This window comes from Scyliorhinus canicula, chromosome 4, assembly GCF_902713615.1.
Source record: "Scyliorhinus canicula chromosome 4, sScyCan1.1, whole genome shotgun sequence".
NCBI lineage: Eukaryota > Metazoa > Chordata > Chondrichthyes > Carcharhiniformes > Scyliorhinidae > Scyliorhinus > Scyliorhinus canicula.
The window spans coordinates 116698160-116725604 of record NC_052149.1 but is presented as its reverse complement, the minus strand read 5'-3'; the positions used below and the strand labels follow the sequence as shown (position 1 = coordinate 116725604).

Below are 27445 nucleotides of genomic sequence, written 5' to 3'. Positions count from 1 at the left end.
AATCTGCACTGACCCTCCAAAAGAGCACTCTATCTAGGCCCACTCCCCTACCCTATCCCTGTAACCCGGAAAAATTGATAATGGCCAATCTGTCTACCCTGCAGTAGACAGTCTTGAACTGTGGGAGGAAACTGGAGCACTTGGAGGAAACCCATGCAGACACGGCGAGAACGTGCAAACTCCACACAGTCACCCAAGACCGGAATTGAACCCGGGCCACTGGGGCTGTGAGGCAGCAGTGCTATCCATTGTGCCGCTGTGACGAATGGCCTCCTTCTGTGCTGTAATGACTCTCTGGCTTCAAAACAATCTTAGTAACTGTAATTTAACACTCCCCTCTTTCTCCCCAGCAATGTGGTTATTGATTTTGTCCAGGTTTTTTTTATGGAACAGTGACAGTGATGTGACACCGAATCTCAAATTGGGTCATTGAACCTTTCCCTAACCTTGCAACCTTGCAATGGTGTTCGAAAGGACATTGTATTAATGGGAAACCCATAAATTGTGAATGCTTTATGTTAAGAGATAATGACACATTTCTAGATTTACTTTATGAATGCTATGGCGGATGACCTTTGCCTCACTGCCTTAATGATGTGAAAAGGTTGTGTAGCTGTGTGTACAACATGGGTTTCTATAATCCAGCTCCCCTTCAATATAAGACATACTTGTTTTCAACCTTTCAGTCTGACCTGAGTAATGGATGAACTTTTACTTTGCTTTGAAAACCGGAATTGATGTTACTGATTGTCATTTTACATTCAGATAATGAAGCAGTCCAGTCGGAAAAACATGCACAGGCAAATACAGAAAGATAACTGGAGATGGACAGATAAAAAGGGGCACAGACATATTTGTGGGAGGATAGACAGGAAATAGAAATTGAGATGCTTGCAGCTAAACAGAGACAAGCAGATAAACTCTTCCACGCCAGGCTAAAAAGCGATTAGGGGCAATACTATACTGTTTAATTCATTATCTATTTAATGTTCTGCAGTCTGATTGAATTTTTCAAAATGATTTAAAATGGCCGGTACTCTCACTGGCCTGTTGGGTCAAAGACTAGGATGTGATATTTTTGTGAATTTAAATGGTAAGAAGACTCTTTTTGCTGACCTAAAGTGGCTGATTGAAAACCACAAAATTATGCCAGTTGTTAAAGGAAAAATGAATGGTGGACGGCAGCATATTGTCCAATGGAGAATTCCGGTTGAGGCTGTACTTATCCTGTCCCCATGGTGCCCAGCACTTGTTCTCTGCCTTCCTACTCTCCTGCCCAAACAACAGGCCTCAAACTCTCATTGTGTAAGGTCGCAGCGTCCCGCAATGTCTCCTTTGGTCACTGCTGCTTCCATATGAACACAAAGAATAAAAACCACAACATTCACTGGTCTTCCAAATCAACATACCCATTGGGGAGTAAATTGTCAAACTGCAATTCATGATGCTCACCCTCCATCCTTCAGGAATCCTCACCCTCCATCCCTTAGTGACTCTCACCCTCCATCCTTCAGGAATCCTCACCCTCCATCCCTTAGTGACTCTCACCCTCCAACCCTCAGTGACTCTCACCCTCCATCCCTTAGTGACTGTCACCCTCCATCCCTCAGTGACTCTCACCCTCCATCCCTTAGTGACTGTCACCATCCATCCCTCAGTGACTCTCACCCTCCATCCTTCAGTGACTGTCGCCCTCCATCCCTTAGTGACTGTCACCCTCCATCCCTCAGTGACTGTCACCCTCCATCCCTTAGTGACTGTCACCATCCATCCGTCAGTGACTCTCACCCTCCATCCTTCAGTGACACTCACTGTTCATCCCTCAGTGACTCTCACCCTCCATCCCTTAGTGACTGTCACCCTCCATCCCTCAGTGACTGTCACCCTCCATCCCTCAGTGATCCTCACCCTCCATCCCTCAGTGATCCTCACCCTCCATCCCTCAGTGACTCTCACCCTCCATCCCTCAGTGATCCTCACCCTCCATCCCTCAGTGATCCTCACCCTCCATCCCTCAGTGATCCTCACCCTCCATCCCTCAGTGACTCTCACCTTCCATCCCTCAGTGACTCTCACCCTCCATCCCTCAGTGATCCTCACCCTCCATCCCTCAGTGATCCTCACCCTCCATCCCTCAGTGACTCTCACCCTCCATCCCTCAGTGACTTTCACCCTCCATCCCTTAGTGACTGTCACCCTCCATCCCTCAGTGATCCTCACCCTCCATCCCTCAGTGACTCTCACCCTCCATCCCTTAGTGACTGTCACCCTCCATCCCTTAGTGACTGTCACCATCCATCCCTCAGTGACTCTCACCCTCCATCCTTCAGTGACTCTCACTGTTCATCCCTCAGTGACTCTCACCCTCCATCCCTTAGTGACTGTCACCCTCCATCCCTCAGTGACTGCCACCCTCCATCCCTCAGTGATCCTCACCCTCCATCCCTCAGTGACTCTCACCCTCCATCCCTCAGTGACTCTCACCTTCCATCCCTTAGTGACTGTCACCCTCCATCCCTCAGTGACTGCCACCCTCCATCCCTCAGTGATCCTCACCCTCCATCCCTTAGTGACTGTCACCCTCCATCCCTCAGTGACTTTCACCCTCCATCCCTCAGTGATCCTCACCCTCCATCCCTCAGTGACTCTCACCTTCCATCCCTCAGTGACTCTCACCCTCCATCCCTCAGTGATCCTCACCCTCCATCCCTCAGTGACTCTCACCCTCCATCCCTCAGTGACTTTCACCCTCCATCCCTTAGTGACTGTCACCCTCCATCCCTCAGTGACTCTCACCCTCCATCCCTCAGTGACTTTCACCCTCCATCCCTTAGTGACTGTCACCCTCCATCCCTTAGTGACTGTCACCCTCCATCCCTCAGTGACTTTCACCCTCCATCCCTTAGTGACTGTCACCCTCCATCCCTCAGTGACTCTCACCCTCCATCCCTCAGTGACTCTCACTGTTCATCCCTCAGTGACTCTCACCCTCCATCCCTCAGTGACTGTCACCCTCCATCCCTCAGTGACTGTCACCCTCTGTCCCTTAGTGACTGTCACCCTCCATCCCTCAGTGACTGTCACCCTCTGTCCCTCAGTGACTGTCACCCTCCATCCCTCAGTGACTGTCACCCTCTGTCCCTTAGTGACTTCCACCCTCCATCCCTCAGTGACTCTCACTGTTCATCCCTCAGTGACTCTCACCCTCCATCCCTCAGTGACTGTCACCCTCCATCCCTCAGTGACTGTCACCCTCTGTCCCTTAGTGACTGTCACCCTCCATCCCTCAGTGACTGTCACCCTCTGTCCCTCAGTGACTGTCACCCTCCATCCCTCAGTGACTGTCACCCTCTGTCCCTTAGTGACTTTCACCCTCCATCCCTTAGTGACTGTCACCCTCCATCCCTCAGTGACTTTCACCCTCCATCCCTTAGTGACTGTCACCCTCCATCCCTCAGTGACTCTCACCCTCCATCCCTCAGTGACTTCCACCCTCCATCCCTCAGTGACTCTCACTGTTCATCCCTCAGTGACTCTCACCCTCCATCCCTCAGTGACTGTCACCCTCCATCCCTCAGTGACTTTCACCCTCTGTCCCTTAGTGACTTTCACCCTCCATCCCTCAGTGACTCTCACTGTTCATCCCTCAGTGACTCTCACCCTCCATCCCTTAGTGACTGTCACCCTCCATCCCTCAGTGACTGTCACCCTCCATCCCTCAGTGACTGTCACCCTCCATCCCTCAGTGACTGTCACCCTCCATCCCTCAGTGACTCTCACCCTCCATCCCTCAGTGATCCTCACCCTCCATCCCTCAGTGACTCTCACCCTCCATCCCTTAGTGACTGTCACCATCCATCCCTCAGTGACTCTCACCCTCTGTCCCTTAGTGACTTTCACCCTCCATCCTTCAGTGACTCTCACTGTTCATCCCTCAGTGACTCTCACCCTCCATCCCTTAGTGATCCTCACCCTCCATCCCTTAGTGACTGCCACCCTCCATCCCTCAGTGACTCTCACCCTCCATCCCTCAGTGACTCTCACCCTCCATCCCTTAGTGACCCTCACCCTCCATCCCTTAGTGACTGCCACCCTCCATCCCTTAGTGACTCTCACCCTCCATCCCTCAGTGACTCTCACCCTCCATCCCTTAGTGATCCTCACCCTCCATCCTTCAGTGATCCTCACCCTCCATCCCTCAGTGACTCTCACCCTCCATCCCTCAGTGATCCTCACCCTCCATCCCTCAGTGACTCTCACCCTCCATCCCTCAGTGACTCTCACCCTCCATCCCTCAGTGATCCTCACCCTCCATCCCTTAGTGACTGTCACCCTCCATCCCTCAGTGACTCTCACCTTCCATCCCTCAGTGACTCTCACCTTCCATCCCTCAGTGACTCTCACCCTCCATCCCTCAGTGATCCTCACCCTCCATCCCTCAGTGACTCTCACCCTCCATCCCTCAGTGATCCTCACCCTCCATCCCTCAGTGACTCTCACCCTCCATCCCTCAGTGATCCTCACCCTCCATCCCTCAGTGTCTCTCACCCTCCATCCCTCAGTGACTTTCACCCTCCATCCCTCAGTGACTGTCACCCTCCATCCCTCAGTGACTTTCACCCTCTGTCCCTTAGTGACTTTCACCCTCCATCCCTCAGTGACTCTCACTGTTCATCCCTCAGTGACTCTCACCCTCCATCCCTCAGTGACTGTCACCCTCCATCCCTCAGTGACTGTCACCCTCCATCCCTCAGTGACTTTCACCCTCTGTCCCTTAGTGACTTTCACCCTCCATCCCTCAGTGACTCTCACTGTTCATCCCTCAGTGACTCTCACCCTCCATCCCTTAGTGACTGTCACCCTCCATCCCTCAGTGACTGTCACCCTCCATCCCTCAGTGACTGTCACCCTCCATCCCTCAGTGACTGTCACCCTCCATCCCTCAGTGACTGTCACCCTCCATCCCTCAGTGACTGTCACCCTCCATCCCTCAGTGACTCTCACCCTCCATCCCTCAGTGATCCTCACCCTCCATCCCTCAGTGACTCTCACCCTCCATCTGTCAGTGATCCTCACCCTCCATCCCTCAGTGACTCTCACCCTCCATCCCTCAGTGATCCTCACCCTCCATCCCTCAGTGACTCTCACACTCCATCCCTCAATGATCCTAACCCTCCATCCCGCAGTGACTCTCACCCTCCAACCCTCAGTAACCCTCACCCTCAATCCCTCAGTGACTCTCATCCTCCATCCCTCAGTGACTCTCACCCTCCATCCCTCCGTGACTCTCTGCCTCCATCTCTCCGTGACTATTGCTCCTTCACCCTCCAACCTTTGCCGATTGTTCCTTGCACACTCTCTGTAACAATATGAACATTTTTAGGTCTAGCAGTCTCTATACTTGCATTGGGTTGGAAACGTACTGCCATGGGAAGTTCTCCCGCACATACTCTCGGAACATTCGTCCCTCTCTGTCCTTTATGCTACTACTCTCCCAGTCTATATTTGGATAATTGAAGTCCCCATCATAACTACTCCTTAATGTTTGCCCTTCTCTGTAATTTTCTTTCAAATTGGTTCTTATACATCCTTTTCACTAGTGGGTGGCTGATAGAATATGCCAAGCAATGTAATTGTAGCTTTAATTGTACCTTAACTTGAGCCAAATATTGCTCTGCACATGTATATAAACATGGTATTTTGTGTAATATAGTCCCTTGATGTCATTGACTAAATTATCACATTGTGAATGCAGATTATCCATTGATGGTCACTTTGGATATCTAGTTATGTAAATAATGTGACTTGAGATTCTCAGACGTGAGTTAATAAACCCATAACAGAGAATCAATATTTTAAATTGGATGAGGACAAATTTGGCTTGAATGATTGAGTGTGATTAAGGTACCTGGCTGGAGTTATTATTACCTTGGCTGTTAGAAGTACGCTCATTTCAATTGAAGTGACTGCCGGCAAAACTGGCAGATTTAAGGAAACCCTTTAAAATGTCATTAAAAAAGTATTTAATATTATATATTTAAAATTAAAAGTATGCGGTTTGAATTTATTTTGACAATTATTTACATTGTATTTATGGGCAGCACGGTAGCGCAAGTGGCTAGCACTGTTACTTCATAGCGCCAGGGTCCCAGGTTCGATTACCCGCTGGGTCACTGTCTGTGAGGAGTCTGCACGTGTCTGCGTGGATTTCCTCCGGGTGCTCCTGTTTCTTCCCACAGTCCAAAGTCGTGCAGGTTAGGTGGATTGGCAATGCTAAATTGCCTTTAGTGTCCAAAAAGGTTAGGAGGGGTTATTGGGTTACAGGGATAGGGTGGAAAGGAGGGCTTAAGTGGGTCGCTGCAGACTTGATGGGCCGAATGGCCTCCTTCTGCACTGTATGTTCTATGTTCTATGTATTGTTAATATGTACTCAAGTGTTTTCAAGGGTAAAAGGCTATATTGAGGGATTATAGTTGCAGTTTGAACTTTTCAAAGCATTTTCCATTGCTTTAACAGCATATCTGAAACTACTGTTGTGCTGGCTGGCTCCTCCCCTCACCTCGAAGGATTATTGTCACAGTGAACAAGTAATTAACTCCTCGCTTCAATTTGTCACATTGAATTGCTGAATGTACAGACATGTTGTATTATTTTATTTAAGTATCAGCTTAAAGCGACACGCTGCCTGTTGAAAGGTTGTTGTTGAACAAATTAGTTTGAGGTGGAGAGATCAAGTAATAACAATTACATGATTGGTAGGCCAGTTTACGCAAGAAGTGGGCATTTTGTTATATAAATTCCACATCCTGTAGCACCTGCAGGGGTCAGACTTAGTGGAAGAAAACAAATGGAATGATTTAAACAATGTTGAAAGCACTCAGTGAAACTGAGACCATAAAATACCCGCGTTTTCACTGAGAAACTGAGCAACTGTATTTAAAGAACTAAAGAAAAGTCTTTTGACATTTGAATTCATGGCAGGTCAGGAAGGACTTGTCTTTGCAACATCTTTCGGCTGCCCCATTGCAAATATTGCCACAACTCCTTCAGGGGCACAGGTCAATTAATTTCTGTTTAAATTCTAATTTGTACTGAGTGCTTAGGCTGAAAGGATTGCAGTATTGTGTAGTGGCTGCAGTGGTGGAGAGCTGGTGTGGTCTTGTGTCTGAAAAGGTGAAAGCTTGTTCTTTTGACACTGGAAATGAAAGAAAGATTTTCTCCACAATAAAGGAATATTGAAGACTCGATGAATTGACCCATTTCTACAGTTGCAACCAGTCAGAAAGAAGGCACGAGAAAACTGGACCATTTATCTTCCTGGAGACAATTGACAGTGAAAGGCAGACTGATATTTATCCGGTAGTATGGTACACCTAAAACTTCAATTTCTGGTGACAACATTAAGATTCATTGTTATTTATCAATTGTGGTAATGTTTTGAACTGCAGATTTGTTTCAAAGGAAAGAGGAAAGACTATACATTGGGCAAGGATGAATGAACAAAATGTCCAAGGAAAAGGATCAAACAATGGCCTGTGTTTTTTTTACAATTCAGTAATGTCCCTACCCTGTTAATTATTGCTTTTATTAATTTTATTATTATGTGTAAAATTAAATCATGGCTGCAAAGAGGAAAGGGTACATGCATTTACTGAACGCAATTTGTGTGTGTGTGGGGGGGTTGGGGGGGGGGGAATCAGGTGAATTTACATTATGATGTTGCAGAAAGATGATAAAACCAAACACTTGCATTTAAAAGAGTTGTTTCCAGGAATAAATAAAGAGGCAGTGGATGTTATATGAGAACACCGATGACTATTAAGAACAATTGTTCTCAAAGGTGATTAGTGTTTGGAGGCTTCTTGCAAACATTAGATCCAAAAAAGGGATAAATGATATTGAAAACAATTCTGTCTTGCATTTTATATCTGGCAAACAAATGAAAAGAAGTTGGCAATAAGGTTTGGTGAAAGGTGCAAAGACTTGGGTTGCTGGATTATACCAGAGAGCCTGCAAGCAGACTAATGTTATTTAAACCTGATGCCTGATATAATGACAATACCCTTGTTATTTGCCAATGTTAGACTGATGGAAGCATTTAAAGTGGACTTGATAGATTTGTTGGAAAATCGTCCCTGGGACACCAGTGAAATGAAATGCGGGAGCCTGGTGCCCACGACTGTTGCAGAAAAGAAGTACTGCCTTGGCCACGCAGCTGTGGTGTGCTGCAGATCTCATGGTCAGCTTGTGGCTTCACCCCAGGAAAAGAATCCCTTAACTGCATCTCACAGTGACACCATACAGCTATGGAAAACAAAAGTAATTTGGACAGGATAATGTATTAAATTATACATCATGTGCATAGTTTGGCGAACAATCTGTTTTTTGTCAACCAACATGATTAAATTTGGGAATAAAATACTGGTTCCTATTGGGATCCCATTACATTACGGAACTTTGAGTCATTGGTACCCTCCAGGCAAAAGCCTTACAAGCAGTAATACATTTGACCATCCAGTTCATCCGCATTCTGGGTTTTAAATCTATACTGAAATGCTCCAGCATTTCCCACATCAGTAAGCCTTGGATACCAGAGATGATGATTTGGAGATGTGTAGAAGAACAGTTTTCCAATTCCTCCTGTTAACACAGTTCACTATGCTAATTGTCCTCACAAGAATGTTTCCTTGTTTTTTTTGGATTACAATTGGAAACACATTTAAATAAGATAAAAATACACAAAGTCACCAAAAGGAGCTCTTTTTGATTTCAAGGTACAGAATGTAAGAATATTAATATTTTTGTATATTATGCTTGTTTCTAACAGTCACGCAGACAGAATTAGTTTAAACTGTCCTGGAAAAATAAATCTGTCTTCCCCCCTCGGTGTTGCAGATCACAGAGAAGGATGAGCTTATCGTTCTGTGCAGGTAGGCAGTGTAAAAAGGTGGAGAAATATTGAGCTTAACAATTAAGATTGAAACAAGCAAGTTTTAAAAAATGGAAGCTTTTAATCACAGCTGGAGATGGTGGAAAGGCAGGAAATTGCTGAATTATATAAAGCAGTTTGCTGCTATGAGATCATGCATCAAAGGTCATTTACAAGAAAGCTGGGGCTCGGCAGAAGCAATGATTAGGAGGTATCTGTATGGTGTGAAAAGGCTTGAGACTGCCCATCTATTTTTGCCAACAACTCAGGAATCATGTTAGATCAGATTGTGCTGCATTTCCACATGAAGGACTCCATGAAGAAAATGGTATAAAAATAATTGTCTCATATTTAGTTCGAAAGAAAGGGGTGGCTGTTCGATCACCAGTGACATGAGTGGGCTTGGAGAAGCTATTTTCACAATTTCTCAATAAAATCCATACATGTGTTAGATACAGAGTTAATGCACAGAACTTTGTGTTGGTGTTTGGGGTTCTTAAAGATTAATGTTCTATCAATAATGAATTAAGTAAATAATTAGTCACTTAATGAAACTAGCTATGTGAATCTGTCTGACCCAACAACCCCCTCCCCATCTACTTAATGATCTTCCGTCTCTCACTCTCCAGCTTTTACACTCTACAATGACTATTGTATTCCCACTTGCCATCCTTCCATGACCATTCCTCCCTTATGCTCTGACCTTCGGTTACATCACTTCCAAGGACCTCCAACCCTACATCTCCCTGACACATAGCTCTGTTTGAATGCTTGGGCCTTAGTGCAGCTCATGGCTGTTCCATGCCCGGAATGCTTGGCTGATGCCCAGTGTTGAGCGAGCTGACCTGACTGCAGACCCAATTAGACACTGAGAAGCCCGAAGGCACTGTCTTTGCAGCCCCTGCAAAATTCACCCCCTCCCAATCACTGACTCCATTCCTCTCCTTGCCTAAGGCTGGATGGATCAGACTCACATCTGACCCTGGGATGAGGTTCTGGTCACAATTCCACACCATCACTGGGACTGGCTATTTCCGGTAATATGGCCTTTCAATTCCTCCCCTACGTCAGCTCACCTGCTGCCGAAACCTTCATCTAAACCTTCTGCTACCATTAAACCTGATTATTGTGATGCATTCCTGGCAGTTCCCCACCACAAACTTGGTGTCAATCTGATTTCTTTTTAAAAAAAATTTAGTGTACCCAATTCATTTTTTCCAATTAAGGGGCAATTTAGCCTGGCCAATCCACCTACTCTGCACATTTTTGGGTTGTGGGGGCGAAACCCACGCAAACATGGGGAGAATGTGTAAACTTCACACGGACAGTGACCCAGAGCCGGGATCGAACCTGGGACCTCGGCGCCGTGAGGCTGCAGTGCTGCCACTGCGCCACTGTGCTGCCCAGTCATTCAGATTTCTACCGCATGTGTCCCAACTGGCACCAAGTCCCCCTAACCCATCATCCCTATGCTCACGCCTACTCATTGGCTTTTGGTTAAGCAACGCATCGAATTTAAAAATTCTCACCATTATTTTCAAGTCCCTCCATGGTCTCACCCCCGTCCCATTCCTTATCTTTGTAATCTCCCCCAGCCCCACAACCCCCCCCCCCCCCCCCCCCCCCCAGGATAGGCGATCATCTTATTCTGGACTGTTAGCAATCCCCGTACTAACTGCTCAACATCCAATGGCCTGTCTTCAGCTGCCCAGACCCAGAGCTGTGCAATCCTCTCCTCCATCTTTCCACTTTGCCTATCTCTTATCAGCCACTCCTTTACATCTCCCTTCCATAGCCACGTTATTGACCGATCATTCCTTCTTTGGTTTGATGACTTGGTTCAATGGCAAGTATTGACTTTATTGGGTTCTTGTGAAGCTCCTTGTGATCTTTTTTTCACGGAAAAGGCGCTATACAAATGCACGTTCCCTGGCTAAGAAGTTGATACTGATTACACCTACACTTCCAATCTCCACTGAAAAGGCAGAGGCACTGAAAAAAGTGGGGGGGGGGGGGGGGGGGGAAGGGGCGGCGAATGGGTTTAGAAAGCCAATGATAGATTTTAAATGTATTCACCCACCGGCCGCTTTTGGCGATCATCAAGGAGGAAGTTAGATTTACTTGGGGAGCATTTAATGTTATAACAGGCCCTCCCTCCCGCAGGAACGTTCCCTGCCGGAGAGCTCCCCACATGGAGCAGACCCGGACCGAAACGATTCACATCACAGTGTTCCCACAAATCTCCTGGCCAAACCACACAAACAAACAGCTCCCGGCACACGGGGCTGTTCTGTCAGACAAGCAGCTGAAAGAGCGACCGGTGCACATCCCATTTGTTAAAGCGAATCACATTGCACCAAATCAACATTCAGCATGCACATTGCAAAATAACTCCCTAATCCCAAACCCATGGGAATAATCATGCAGTTCCTCCAAATAATAAACAACCCAGTGGGGGGGGGGGGGGGGGGGGGTCAATCTGAATTTAAGGAATTGGGAATCCAATGAGAGTTGCTTTCTCAGCTTACCTTTGCGTGCTTGGCCGGAGATCTGTCTTCAATTCCCTTCTTTCTCACAGTCCTGTCCTGGGGGACAGTGGATACCAGGTTCAGTGCGGATGAATGGAGAGGTTTAAATTGTGTTCCTTACAGTCCAATGACCACCGCCAGGCCGCCCCGGGTTAGTCCATTGCCCTGAAGCAGCCCGTAAGTTCCGTGCCCTGGTTGATTTTCTTTTCTTTCTTTCTGGTCCCCTCAGCTCCTTGGCCCGAGCCCGGGAGATCCGGAATCCCGGTGAACACACAGGGACATTGCTGACGCCAAGAGCGAGCGGAGGGAGAAAATGAAAGGATGATATCCTGCAGTGAGACGATACAAGGCAGAGATCCGGTGACTGCTTCTTCACGGCACGGAGTTGAACAAGATCCCGGGAAGAGTGGGGATGGTTCGGATGGGGTTTCGAGTCTGGCTGTCAGAAAACGCGTGTCCACATCCCAAAGATATCGAGACAGTCTGTGTGACCGGCCAAATACCCTCAACCGCTCGCCCTGGACTGGTATCCGGATCCACTTGAAACTGACCAGACCCAAATCAGCCCTGAAACTGACCAGTCCCAAATCAGCCCTGAAACTGACCAGTCCTGAATCAGTCCTGAAACTGACCAGTCCCAAATCAGTCCTGAAACTGAGCAGTCCCGAATCAGTCCTGAAACTGACCAGTCCCAAATCAGTCCTGAAACTGACCAGTCCCGAATCAGCCCTGAAACTGACCAGTCCCGAATCAGTCCTGAAACTGACCAGTCCCAAATCAGTTCTGAAACTGACCAGTCCCGAATCAGCCCTGAAACTGACCAGTCCTGAATCAGTCCTGAAACTGACCAGTCCCGAATCAGTCCTGAAATTGACCAGTCCCGAATCAGTCCTGAAACTGACTAGTCCCGAATCAGTCCTGAAATTGCCCAATCCCGAATCAGCCCTGAAATTGACCTGTCCTGAATTAGTCCTCAAACTGACCTCTCCCAAAGCAGTCCTGAAACTGACCAGTCCCGAATCAGTCCAGAAACCATTCAATCCTGAACCATTCTTGCTGATCCAGCCTTGAAACGGGCTAAACCTCTGGTGACTGGCGAGGTGAAGAGAGCATGGAGATTTCTGATTCGAGGCAGTGGCTGGAAGCTGAACTTCAGCTGTCTGGACCAGGAGAGAGGAGGGGAGGGCTGGCAGCTCTCACGGTTCTGAGCTCTTTCCCTCTCGATGTCTTCCAGAGATAGTTCTGCCTCACAGAACCCAGCTGGTGTCCACCGAGGCGAAAGAAAAGTCCTCCACCTCCCTCGGAATCAGCACCGCAAAGCCCCCACAAACTCTTCCAATTGAGAAATTTTACTTTGTGATGTGGAGCTGTCACAAGCCCTTGGTGCTGAAAAGGCAGACGTGTTCGTCCCAGCGCCTTCTTTATCTCGATGAATATTCCGCGCCCCCTGCTGAACGAGAATGATCATCCAGTCTCCAGCAACCAGAGCTCATGATGTCCCTGAATGTCGATCAATCTCGAAACTCCCTCCGTGTTCCTCCAACCCCCAATTTCCTGTGACTCTTTCTCCATTTCCTTCGCTAACTCTCTGCTCTCTCTTTCCCCCCGCACTCTCTTTCCCTCTACCCTGTTTCCATTTCACCTGTTCACTCACTTTTTGAGAGCCTGCATATTTAGAACTGGAAAAACAGAAGGGCAGGGAGTTCATTAAAAGGCTCTTTCAAAGAGCCGGCACAAATGCGATGGTCCGAATGGCCTCTTTCTATCATCTAGTATGTCGCGCCAAACTCCAATATAGCACTGACTAAAGCATCTGGTTTCCTGGGTCCAGCTCGATGTGTTTGTTCAGTGATTGGTCCTCACGCCAGGTGGCTGTATGAAGCATCAGTTTGGGCTGGAAATGGTTCAGGTTGTGTCATTTTTCTCTAATAATTGAAAATCCCCATGGGCTTTGCAGTGACAGAGGCCAAGCTGCTCTATCCATGCCAATACTATACCCGGGCTTGATACACATTTACAATCAGTGTCATTCTGTATCCCTGTGCGAAATTCGACACTGAAGGGTGTAATCCACTGCCAAACCATGCAGACTTTAAAAAAATGTGTACTTTTATTGAGAATTGTTTTTCAAATATAACACCAGCACGGTAGCATTGTGGATAGCACAATTGCTTCACAGCTCCAGGGTCCCAGGTTCGATTCCGGCTTGGGTCACTGTCTGTGCAGAGTCTGCACATCCTCCCCGTGTGTGCGTGGATTTCCTCCGGGTACTCCGGTTTCCTCCCACAGTCCAAAGATGGGCAGGTTAGGTGGATTGGCCGTGATAACTTACCCTTAGTGACCAAAATTGCCCTTAGTGTTGGGTGGGGTTACTGGGTTATGGGGATAGGGTGGAGCTGTTGACCTTGGGTAAGGTGCTCTTTCCAAGAGCCGGTGCAGACTCGATGGGCCGAATGGCCTCCTTCTGCACTGTAGGGTTCTATGATTCCATATGTATGCCATCCTCAACACAGAAAAATGTTCCAACTGGAGGAGACAGCCAAAATGAATACTAGGCTAAAGACAGATGTTAAATGCAAAGTTGATGAAACAACCATATTCAAACAAACCATTCCAATATTTCAACCAAACCCAAAAAGAACAAAAAACATTCCCCCCTCCCAACATCTGACGGTGACCAGCTCCCAAAAGTGGGAAATGAATGGCTGCCACCTCAGATAGAACCCTTCCATTGACCCTCTCAGGGTATACTTAATCATTTCTAAATGCAAAAACTCCATCAGGTCACTTAACCATGCCGCCACACTGAGCTGGACTGAAGACTTCCATCCAAGCAGTAGACGTCTTCAGGCTATTCGCGAATGAAGACCAGAGCATCGGCCTTCGCCCTTGTCTACAGCTCCGCAAAATCTGAAACCTCAAAGATAGCCACCAAAGGGCAAAACCCAACTCAATTCCAAGAATTCCTGACATGGTGCTGAAGAGACCCAAAAGCTCATAAACCTAGAAAAAGACCAGATATGTACATAAATGAGCCAGACCTGTAGAACACCGCTTGTGCCTATGATCTACTTCTGAGAAGAACCCACTCATCTGTGCCCTGGTTAGATGTGCCCTATGGACCACTTTAAACTGAATCAGGCTAAGCCCAGCGCACAAGGAGATGGAGTTGTCTCTGTGGAGAGCCTCACTTTATACCACCACCTACCAAACACCTGGCCCAGCTCCCCATCCCACTTCCTCTTAACCTCTTCCAGTGGAACTTGCTTCATTGACATATGCCAACAATAAATGCCTGAAATCTTCTTCTCATCCCCCAACATCCACCACCAAAAAAACCCTATCCATCAACGAGAGCGGAGGCACCAAGAGGAAGGAAGATATCTCCCTGAGAACAAAGGTGCAAACGTGATAATACCAAAACAGATTGGTTCTCGAAAGCTGGTACTTGCCCATCCATTTAGTCGGGGTGAATGGACGGGGAGCCGTAACCAAGGTTCTCAAACTGAAGCCTCTGCTTGCACCTCCCTCCATCCGCCCCCCGCCCCCCCACAGACTCCATCCCGCTGTACCACTACTGCACCAGTGCCTCTTAATATTCACTGCCCAATAATAAAATAACAGACTGGGCAAAGCCCATGACTGCCTCTCCCTTTGCAAGAACACCCTGCAAATCCCTGGGGTCTTGCCCACCCAAATAAAAGAAGTGAACATTTTACTGGCTTTCACAAAGAATGATTTAGGGAGGAAAATTGGAATGCACTTAAAAAAAATAGAAACCCTGTGAGGATATTCATTTTTACTGACTGAACCCTATCCCCAAGGTCAGTGGGAGATTTTCCCACCTCCCCAGGCCAGCCTTCACCGTCTTGGCCAGATCCACAAAATTCAGTTTATGGAACAAGGCCCAATTGTCAGCCACCTTTATACCCAGACTACAGAAGCTTGGCCAGCCTGGCGAAAGGGAAACCTCCCAGTTTAGCTCTGCCCCCTGGGAAATTCACCATAACGCATTTGTTTTTGCTCAAATTCAATTTATACCCCAGAGAAGGAGCCAATCCTGCCGAGCAGCTTCATTATCTCCTCTGCACTGGCGAGATAATCCGTCACATACAATACCAAATCATCTGCATACACTTAAACCCTATACTCCATTCCACCCCCATCCCCCTCAACTTCATAGATTACCTCAACACTATGGCCACAGGCTCAATTGCCAAGGTAAACAATAGCGGGGACAGTGGACACCCTGTCTTGTGTCTTTCATCAGGTGGAAATACCTCAACTCAAAACATTCGTAGAATGCTCGTGGTAGGGGCCCCATCTAAGAGCTGGATCCAAGCTATAAATCTGGTCCCAAAAGCAAACCTCCCAAGGATCGCAAACAAATAACTCCATTCCACCCTATCAAATGCCTTTTCTGCATCTAATTATATAATCATCTCTGGCTCGGGGCTGGAAAGGGGGACAAAACAACATTAAACCATGTTCAATCATTGGCTGACAACTGCCTATCCTTAACAAACTCCATCTGCTCCACCGATCTAACCTCTGGGAGGCAGGGCTCTGGGCACATAGCCAAGACCTTTGCCAACAACTTCACATATCCATTCAGTAATACGTGTGGGTGATACGACTCACACGTACGTTTCTTTAAGATCAAGATTTATGCCTGCACCAATGTGGCCAACAATAGCCCCCGAGATATTGAATCCTGAAACATTTCTAACAGCAACGGGGCCAACAGTCCCACAAACATCTTATAGAATTTGATTGGGAATCCGTCCGGCCCGGTGCCTCAGACCCATGCATTTCACCACCTCCTCTAAGGTCAGTGGGACTCCATTCCCCCCTTCTCTCCTGCTCCACCATCGGGATGGACAAACCACCAAAGAACTCCAACATTGACAACTCCCTTCAGGGGCTCTGACATGTGACAGTTATGGTAACAAATCTCAAAAGCCTTGTAACCTTGGCTAAGGCAGTGACCAACCAGCCACCCGAGTCCTTCACTTGCACTATTTCTGAGAAGCCACCTGTTGTCTCAGCTGCTATGCTAGCAGGTGACTGGCCTTCTACCCGTGCTCATAAAAATTCTCCCTCACATGCCACAGTTGGCACACTCCAACTGCAGTTTCTGTCTACTTTCCAGTAGTTCCGGTGTCTGACTTACCGAGTATTGGTGATTCACCTCCAGGATGGAATCCACCGACCTCTGCCACTCCACCCTTTCACTCCTCTCCTAATGTGCCTCGTAAGAAATGATATCTCCTCTAATAACCACCTTCAAAGCCTCCCACAACGTGGGAGGTGAAATCTTCTCACTTCTGTTAAACTCCAGATAATCCTCAATGGCAGAGGAAACCCTCTCACAAAATCCCTTATCCGCCAACAGTGGATCTCCATGAGGGGCCTTGAGCGAAGCCTAGCCCCGCCACCAAATTCACAAAATGTGGAGCATGATCAGAGATTACTATCACTGACTACCCCGTCCCCACCACTCCTGGTATCAGGGACCTACCTACCACAAAGAAATTGATCCTACAATATACCTGATGTATTTGGGAGAAGAAAGAAAAATCCATCTCTTCTAGATGCAAAAATCTCAACGGGTTTGCTCCCCCCATCTGCTCCATGAAGCCCAAAGTATCTTTGTCTCCCCCAAAGGCCTCACAGCCTTAGGCCTTGACTTATCAAATGTGGCTAGCCGGATGGGGGCATATCTACTCCCCCCTTTACTAGGGTCAGCCAGCCCCGCCCTGTGAGGCAGTCCAGCAACCCCTGAAGGAGAGCAGACACTAGGCCCATCCAAGAAGGTCTTCAAATCCCTGAACATGATCGAACAAAGAATAGTCCCCAGCCACTGTCAGAAAACTAACCCCCCCCTCCCCCCCTGCCTTCTATCACATTCAACCAGCCCAGGCAGCATCGACCAGGTGACCAAAGACTCCCCCACTACCCCCCCCAAATCCCATCCAACACAAGATCAAAACCCCTAAGCTCATACTTGAAAGCACCCCACTCTATGAGCTGCAGCTACTCCCATCCCTTTGTTCCCATTAACTATCTCAGTTAGTGGGGTGGCCCCTACATCGAGTCAAATTCATCAAACTAACCCAATACGAACCAGTCCCCTGCCCAAAACCAGCTTTATTATCTCCAAAGAAGAGAGAGAAAAACACAGAAAGAAACATGAACAATAATCAACCCCCATCCTCCTAACACCCACAATAAAATTCCCGCTAAGTAAAAAATCTAAATCCGCCCAATAAACGCGCCATCAAAATCTCAAAATCACCCACCCCCCTCCTTACAAACATCACCCAACCAAGACAACAACAAAATATGATCTCTACCCCAGTCCATTTCTTTCCCCGAATGCTTCAGACTCCTCTGGAATCTCAATGTAATGGCCTCTATTTTGGTAAGTCACACGTAGGCCTGAGGGGTAAACCACTCCAAATCAAACCTTACTGCAATACAATGCATACTTGGTCTCATTAAATGCAGCATGGCTCTTGGCCAGCTTCGCTCCAATAGCTTGATAAATTCTCACCGCATGGCCCTCCCATCTGCAATTGTGATGGACCTTTGCCCACTGTGGAACTTTTTCTTTGTCCTGAAAGCTGTGAGGTGCATGATGATCGCACGTGGCGGTTCACCTGCACGGGACTTCTGCCTCAATGACATGTGGGTACGATCCAACTCAGGGGGGCCGCCACTTCCCCCTCCCCACCATCTTCCAAAACAACTGCAACATGAACTTTGACGAGCTTGGACTCTCCAGACCCTCCGGCAACTCAACCATCCTCAAGTTCTGTCTACGAGACCCATTTCCAAGTTATCCACCTTGGCCTTTAATATTTTGTTATCGGCTCCCAACCGTACCATCTCCCCATCCAAGGCGGTGATCTGATCACTCTGTCTAGACAGAGCTACTTCCACCTCCTTCACTCCACACCTTGCACCTTCAGCACCTCGTCCGAATTACAAACGTTGAAACATATACTGACAATGAAAGGGATGTAATCGCCAGCTATCACTCGACCTGAAGGTTGTGAGTTTTTTGCCATGGGTCTTCACGTAAGTGAACAAACAGATTCTTGACCCACAGATCTTTGGGCATGTGGTGCTGGATGTCCCACGAGGCAGTGGGATCCAGAGAGCAGTATTTGCTTCTTATTCTTTCCTTCTCTGCTGCTGCTGTGTCTGATCATTAAGACACTTGGACTCAAAGCACGATGCACCTTGATAAGTTGTTTCCATTTTGAACAAACAGTAGCAATCCCCTCCCAGTTATCCATTAATGCCAATGCTGTCATGCTTCAAGGAGAGCCTCTGAATGCTGTTGAAGTGTTTTCTGTGTCCTCCTCTGGAACATTGACCATTTCATAATTGAGAAAACAGGACCTGGTGAAGTAGGTACCTTCCAGCTATCCGGACACACACCATGTCCAGTTCATTCTAATTAATTTTGCAGGAGTTTTGCCCAGATACTGGTGGAGCTGGCTTCAAGAAGCACTCTCAGTAACTCAGAGGTCCTCCCATTGAATCTGGAGGATGTGGCGGAGACATTACTGAGGGAATTTATTGAGCCACTCTGGTGTGTTGCTTATACACTTTCCCAATCTCATTGAAGTACAAGAGTGTGGTGACGACAACTGTTCTGTACAATAGGATTTTTGTTTTCTTACTGAGGTCTTTGTTGTCAAATACTCCCTGCTCACGTATGTAGAAGTCTGAGTCAGAGCAGTTGATCCCATGTCAGAGCTCCTCAACAATGCTGTCCTTTTGGTAGAGCTGGCTCCCAAGGTTTGGGAAGTTCTCAACATATTCCATCAACATAGCTGTAAGTGGGAAGTTGGCGGACCTTTGCTCACACCAATACTCCACGCATTCACCCTATAGACTTGGGGGCAAATGTTCAGGAATGTAACAATAGTATTTATAATTGAAACGTGTTGTGGGAACTATCCAAGTGTCTTCCTCATTTCTACAGCAGCAGAAATCCTGACACACATTCTCCTGTCTTGCCTACTTCATGTGGCTGAGGAAATCATGCCAGAGAAATAGTGTGGCTTTAGACTTTCCAGAGGAAACCTCTGACATAGTCTTTGTTGCCAGACAAATCCAAGAAAAATGAAGGGAACGGCAGCAACTGTTCATTGCATTCATCGACCTGATCAGCATTTGATTCAGTAAAAGGAATCAATGCTCCATTATCAAATAGCACACTAGAAATACAGACAATCAACTCCTCATAGTGAGGAACTCTTAGTGTCCAGTTCAACTAACAGTGTTTCTGTTACACTTTGATGAGAGATCGTCCTTGGTATAATAGGTTCAATCAGCTTCCAGAAAGTCACGGATACAGATGAAGCATTAAGAAGTCCTGTAACCTCTTGTGTAAATTTTAGGGACGGACTTTTTAATGCACTGGTTAGACCCAGGTAATTTTCAATTCACCAATTTATTAGTCCACCCTCTTTATTGCCAGATACAATCAGAAAATACCATCAGTAATGTTGCTCAAGCAATTGTTTAATGAGTTATTGAGGTTTTAATTGCCTGTTGATACACATTCATCATTAATGCGTGTAATTGGTGACTGAAGAAGGATTGTTCTGAAGGGAGAAGGGGAAGGATGAGGTTCACTGATAGTGCCGCGCCAGCTCTTGCAAATGGCACAATTAGTCACTCCAGGGAAACATAAACATTGGACCAGTCAGGCGTGAGCGGAGCTTGCAGAGCAACTCAATCTAGTGGTACAATATGGGCATGATAGTGTAATGGGAATATTGCTGAATTAGTAACCCAGTAGCTGCAAGTTCAAATCCAACTTTGCAGTTTAATTATTTGAACTCAGTTAAAGAACATTTAAAAAAAAGTTAGTGCCATTATTAGTGACTGTGGTGTTGTGGGATTGTTGGAAAGACTCAGCTCGTCCTTTAGTGAAGGAAATCGGCCATCTTTGCCCAGTCTGACCAAAATGTGACTCCAGACCCACAGCAATATTGTTGTCTCTTAACATCCCCATAGCCTAGCAAGCTACTCAGTTGTATAAAACTGAGACAATGAAGTAATAATAAAACTGGGTAAGCCACCTGGCATCGACCTTGGCATAGGATTTGGACACAGTAAAGGCACAACCAGTCAATTTGACCCTGAAATGATCTTTCTCAGCTGGGGACCTGCACTGGAATTTGGAAGAAGAATCCAACAGACTGGCCAAGAACCAGCCTGATCATACTCACAGAATCGGATGGATCGACCAGTGTACAAGACATTTCCTTCACTAACCCTGGATCTGTGCCATTTCACTGGCAGGGCAGACCCACCAGAATGGGTAGTATACAGTCTGGAAGGAGTGACCATGGGAGTCTTCTGTATTTATTCCGGACCTCATGACGTCTTATGGTATCAGGTTAAATATAGGCATGGAAATCTCCTGCTGGTTACCACCTACCACCCTCCCTCATCTGATGAATCAGTACTCCTCCATGTTGAACTTGGAGGAAGTATTGAGTGGGTAGCTGGTGGACCTTTTTTTATCCGCTGGGCAAGGATGGCATTTATTGCCCATACCGAATTGCCCTTGAACTGAATGACTTACTTGGCCATTTCAAAGGGCAGTTAAGAGTCAACCACATTGCTGTGGGTCATGTTGGTCAGACCAGGTGAGAACTTTAATGGCCATCATCAAGAGTGCCACTACTGACCAAGCTGGCCGAGACTTGAAGGACATATATGCCAGACTGGCCATGTGACAGGTGCTGAGGGAACCAACAGGAGGGAAAATCCTACTTGACCTTGTCCTCACCAATCTACCGGTTGCCGATGCATTTGTCCATGACGGTGTTGGATGGAATGACCACAGCACAGTCCTGGCGTGGATAAAGTCCCATCTTCACACTGAAGGCGTCCTCCACCATGTTGTGTGGTGCAACCACAATGCTAAATGAGATAGATTCAGATTAGATTTAGCAGCTCAAAATGGGCATCCATGAAGCACTGTGGGCTATCAGCAGCAGCAGTAGTGTACCCAACCACAATCTGTAACCTCTGGCATATCCCTGAATTACCATTATCATTAAGCTAGGGTATCAGCTCTGGTCCATCGAGGATTGTAGGAGAGCATACCGGGAGCAGCAGGAGACATATGTGCTCATGAGGGGCCAACCTGGTCAAGTTACAACATGCGTACTAAACAACGGATACACTGTGAGAAGGTCTAGATAATCTATTTTTAGCTGTTGGTTGAGGGGGAACTATTGACCAAAGTGATAATCCCTGGTCTGCCTCAAAATAATGTATTGGGATCAGTTACATCTGGTGAGAGGGCAGAGAGGGATTTGGTTTGAGGTCTGAGAAAGCAGTTCTGATAGCAAGGACTTCTTCAGTCGTGCGCCAAAGTGTCATCTTCGATTATGGTCCAATCCTGGAGTGGAACTGTGAACCCACAACCACTTCATGTAGATGTAAGAGTGTCAGATAATTATCTGCTCCCACAGCTCCAGAGTTCAGACATTGGCTTTCGGAAAGCACTTTACCGCAACAGTTTTGGAGAGCTCGGGTTCTCTCCAACGGAATGGCTTCTGGAGCGATTCAGCTGAACTGATGGCAAATAAGAATTTTTAATGTGAGAAACCAGAGTTAGCTCAGGGCAGAGCACAAAGAATGAATGACCTTATGCAGGTAGCACTCGGTATTGATGACAGGCTAGACCGAGCTGCACTTGAACCTATCAAGGTTGAATGGAGGGTGAAATTGCTGTTCAGGAGATAGCAGGGAGATGTAAGTCAGATCAGCCTTACTTTACTGTCATTCAAAGCTGCGAAAGTAGTAAAAGTTTTTGAATTATCAGGTAGATACAGCTTTTTCACAAATTAAATTTTAATTCTAAGTGCTTGTCATGGCCCTGTGTAAAAGAATCTTTGGAGTAGGGAGTATGATTCCAATAGACTCAAATTGTATGGAAGGAGGAAAGATATATTCTGAGAATTCAATCCATAAAAGATGCTATGAGCCGGATAGAATGTGTTTGAGAAAGAGAGCTGGAGAGAAAGAGAAACAGAGAGAAATGGAGAGAGAAAATGAGAGCATCATATAAATAAAGAAGGGTCCAGAGGGTGAAACTAAACACTTAGTGAAGCAAAGTGATGTCAAAGGAAAGATTTGAAAATTAAGAAGACTAGCTAGAGAAAGACAGTCATATTCAGCTATCAATTAAGGGAAAGGCAGATATCATAATATTTCGAGTATAAAGAAATGCAGTTATGTTCACTCTTGATGACAGAGACAGGCAGGTATATTCATCTATCAAATACAGACAGACAGGTATATTCACGTATCAAGTACAGAGACAGGCAGGTATATTCATCTATCAAATACAGACAGACAGGTATATTCACGTATCAAGTACAGAGACAGGCAGGTATATTCACCGATCGATTACAGAGACAGGCAGGTATATTCACGTATCAATTATAGAGACAGGCAGGTATATTCACCTACCGATTATAGAGACAGGCTGGTATATTCACGTATTGATGATAGAGACAGGCAGGTATATTCATGTATCAATTATAGAGACAGGCAGGTATATTCACCTATCAAATACAGAGACAGGCAGATATATTCACGTATCGATTATAGAGACAGGCAGGTATATTCACCTATCAAATACAGAGACAGGCAGATATATTCACGTATCGGTTATAGAGACAGGCAGGCATATTCACCTATCAAATACAGAGACAGGCAGATATATTCACGTATCGGTTATAGAGACAGGCAGGTATATTCACCTATCAAATACAGAGATGACAGATATATTCACATATTGATTACAGAGACAGGCAGGTAAATTTGAACATTGATTATGCTGACAGGCAGGCATATTTACGTATTGATTACAGAGAAAGGCAGGTGTATTCATGTATCAAACATAGAGACAGACAGGATTGGATTGGATTGGAGTTGTTTATTGTCACGTGTACCGAGGTACAGTGAAAAGTATTTTTCTGCAAGCAGCTCAACAGATCATTCAGTACATGGAAGAAAAGGGCATTAAACAAAATTCAAGAAAATACATGAGAATACATAATAGGGCAACACAAGATATACAATGTAACTACATAAGCATTGGCATCGGTTGAAGCATACAGGGTGTAGTGTTAATGAGGTCAGTCAATAAGAGGGTCATTTAGGAGTCTGGTGACAGTGGGGAAGAAGCTGTTTTTGAGTCTGTTTGTGCGTGTTCTCAGACTTCTGAATCTCCTGCCCGATGGAAGAAGTTGGAAAAGTGAGTAAGCCGGGTGGGAGGGATCCTTGATTATGCTGCCCGCTTTCCCCCAGCAGCGGGAGGTGTAGATGGAGTCCATGGATGGGAGGCAGGTTTGTGTGATGAACTGGGCGGTATTCACGACTCTCTGAAGTTCCTTGCGGTCCTGGGCCGAGCAGGTGCCATACCAGGCTGCGATGCAGCCCGATAGGATGCTTTCTATAGTGCATCTGTAAAAGTTGGTAAGGGTTAATGTGGATATGCCGAATTTCCTTAGTTTCCTGAGGAAGTATAGGCGCTGTTGTGCTTTCTTGGTGATAGCGTCGACGTGAGTGGACCAGGACAGATTTTTGGTGATGTGCACCCCTAGGAATTTGAAACTGCTAACCATCTCCACCTCGGCCCTGTTGATGCTGACAGGGGTGTGTACTTTGCTTCCTGAAGTCGATGACCAGCTCTTTAGTTTTGCTGGCATTGAGGTAGAGATTGTTGTCGTTACACCACTCCACTAGGTTCTCTATCTCCCTCCTGTATTCTGACTAGTCGTTATTCGAGATCCGGCCCACTATGGTCATATCGTCAGCAAACTTGTAGATGGAGTTGGAACCAAGTTTTGCCACGCAGTCGTGTGTGTACAGGGAGTAGAGTAGGGGGCTAAGTATGCAGCCTTGCGGGGCTCCGGTATTGAGGACTATTGTGGAGGAGGTGTTGGTGTTCATTCTTACTGACTGTGGTCTGTTGGTCAGAAAGTCAAGGATCCAGTTGCAGAATTATCGGGACATGCAGGTATATTCACATATCAAATACAGAGAGAGACAGGCAGGTATATTCACCTATCGACGATAGAGACAGGCAGATATATTCACATATCAATTATAGAGACAGGCAGGTATATTCACCTATCAAATACAGAGACAGGCAGGTATATTCACCTATCAAATACAGAGACAGGCAGGTATATTCACGTATCGATTATAGAGACAGGCAGGTATATTCACCTACCAAATACAGAGATGACAGGTATATTCACGTATTGATTACAGAGACAGGCAGGTAAATTTGAACATTGAATATGCTGACAGGCAGGCATATTCACGTATCGATTACAGGGACAGACAGGTGTATTCATGTATCAAACATAGAGACACACAGGTCTATTCATGTATTAATTATCGAGGCATGCAGGTATATTCACAAATCAACTACAGAGACAGGCAGGTGTATTCACATATCGATTATAGAGACAGGCAGATATATTCACCTATCGATTATAGAGACAGGCAGGAATGTTCACATATTGATTGTAGAGCCAGGCAGGTATATTCATATTTCAATTATAGAGACAGCCAGGTATATTCACCTCTTGATTATAGAGACAGACAGGTATATTCACGTATAGATTATAGAGACAGGCAGGTATGTTCACATATTGATTATAGAGGCAGGCACGTGTATTCGCATATTGATTATAGAGACAGGCAGGTATATTCACCTATCGATTATAGAGACAGACAGGTGTATTCGCATATTGATTATAGAGACAGGCAGGTAGATTCACGTATCGATTACAGACACAGGCAGGTATATTCACTTATCGATTATAGAGACAGGCAGGTATATTCACATAGTGATTATAGAGACATGCAGGTATATTAACATATCGATTATAGAGACAGGCAGGTATATTCACATATCGATTATAGAGACAGGCAGGTATATTCACATAGTGATTATAGAGACATGCAGGTATATTCACATATCGATTATAGAGACAGGCAGGTATATTCACATATCGATTATAGAGAAAGGCAGGAATATTCATATAGTGATTATAGAGGCAGGCAGGTATATTCACATATCGATTATAGAGACTGGCAGGTATATTCACGTATCGATTATAGAGACAGGCAGGTATATTCACATATCGATTATAGAGACAGTCAGGTATGTTCACGTATCGATTATAGAGACAGGCAGGTATATTCACATATTGATTATAGAGACAGGCAGGTATATTCACATATCGATTATAGAGACAGGCAGGTATGTTCACGTATCGATTAGAGACAGGCAGGTATGTTCACATAGTGATTATAGAGACAGGCAGGTATGTTCACATAGTGATTATAGAGACAGGCAGGTATGTTCACGTATCGATTATAGAGACAGGCAGGTATGTTCACATAGTGATTATAGAGACAGGCAGGTATGTTCACATAGTGATTATAGAGACAGGCAGGTATGTTCACGTATCGATTATAGAGACAGGCAGGTATGTTCACATAGTGATTATAGAGACAGGCAGGTATATTCACGTATCGATTATAGGGACAGGCAGGTATATTCACCTATCAATTATGGAGACAGGCAGGTATGTTCACATATTGATTATAGAGACAGGCAGGTATATTCATATTTCAATTATAGAGACAGGCAGGTATATTCATATTTCAATTATAGAGACAGGCAGGTATATTGACATATTGATTACAGAGACAGGCAGGTATATTCACGTATCGATTATAGAGACAGGCAGGTATGTTCACATATCGATTATAGAGACAGGCAGGTATATTCACATATCGATTATAGAGACAGGCAGGTATATTCACGTATCGATTATAGAGACAGGCAGGTTTATTCACCTATCTATTATAGAGACAGGCAGGTATATTTACGTATCGATTATAGAGACAGGCAGGTATATTCACGTATCGATTATAGAGACAGGCAGGTATGTTCACCTATCTATTATAGAGACAAGCAGGTATATTCACCTATCTATTATAGAGACAGGCAGGTATATTCACCTATCGATTATAGAGACAGGCAGGTATATTCACCTATCGATCACAGAGACAGGCAGGTATGTTCACATATTGATTATAGAGACAGGCAGGTATATTCACATATCGATTATAGAGACAGGCAGGTATATTCACCTATCTATTATAGAGACAGGCAGGTATATTCACATTTCAATTATAGGGACAGGCAGGTATATTCACATATTGAATTCAGAGACAGGCAGGTATATTCATATTTCAATTATAGAGACAGGCAGGTATATTCACCTATCGATTATAGAGACAGGCAGGTATATTAATTTATCGATTATAGAGACAGGCAGGTATATTCACGCATCGATGATAGAGACAGGCAGGTATATTCATTTATCGATTTTTGAGACAGGCAGGCATATTCACGCATCGATGATAGAGACAGGCAGGTATATTCATTTATCGATTTTTGAGACAGGCAGGTATATTCACCTATTAAATAGAGAGACAGTCAGGTATATTCACGTATCGATTATAAAGTCAGGCAGGTATATTCACCTATCAAGTACAGAAACAGGTAAGTATATTCACGTATCGATTATAGAGACAGGCAGGTATATTCACCTATTAAATAGAGAGACCGCAAGGTATATTCACGTATTGATTATAAAGTCAGGCAGGTATATTCACCTATCAAATACAGAGACAGGTAAGTATATTCACGTATCAAATATAGAGATGACAGATATATTCACGTATTGATTACTGAGACAGGCAGGTAAATTTGAACATTGATTATGCTGACAGGCAGGCATATTCATGTATTGATCACAGAGAAAGGCAGGTGTACTCACATATCGATTATAGACACAGGCAGGTATATTCACCTATCGATTATAGAGACAGGCAGGTATGTTCACATATT

The 27445-nt window shown here is 45.7% G+C and overlaps 1 protein-coding gene across 4 annotated transcripts in view; it reads right to left on the bottom strand.

Annotated features, from left to right (window-relative positions):
• Positions 1-12891, bottom strand: part of LOC119964910 (protein FAM163A-like) — a 237678-nt gene extending 224787 nt beyond the window's left edge. For 3 of the 4 annotated variants that reach the window (XM_038795015.1, XM_038795013.1, XM_038795017.1), the window contains exon 1: positions 11458-12891. The gene's annotated coding sequence lies outside the window, so the exon portion shown is untranslated. The remainder of the gene's footprint in view (positions 1-11457) is intronic. The other variant, XM_038795014.1, reaches the window with a different exon arrangement.
• Between the last annotated feature and the right edge of the window lie 14554 nt (positions 12892-27445).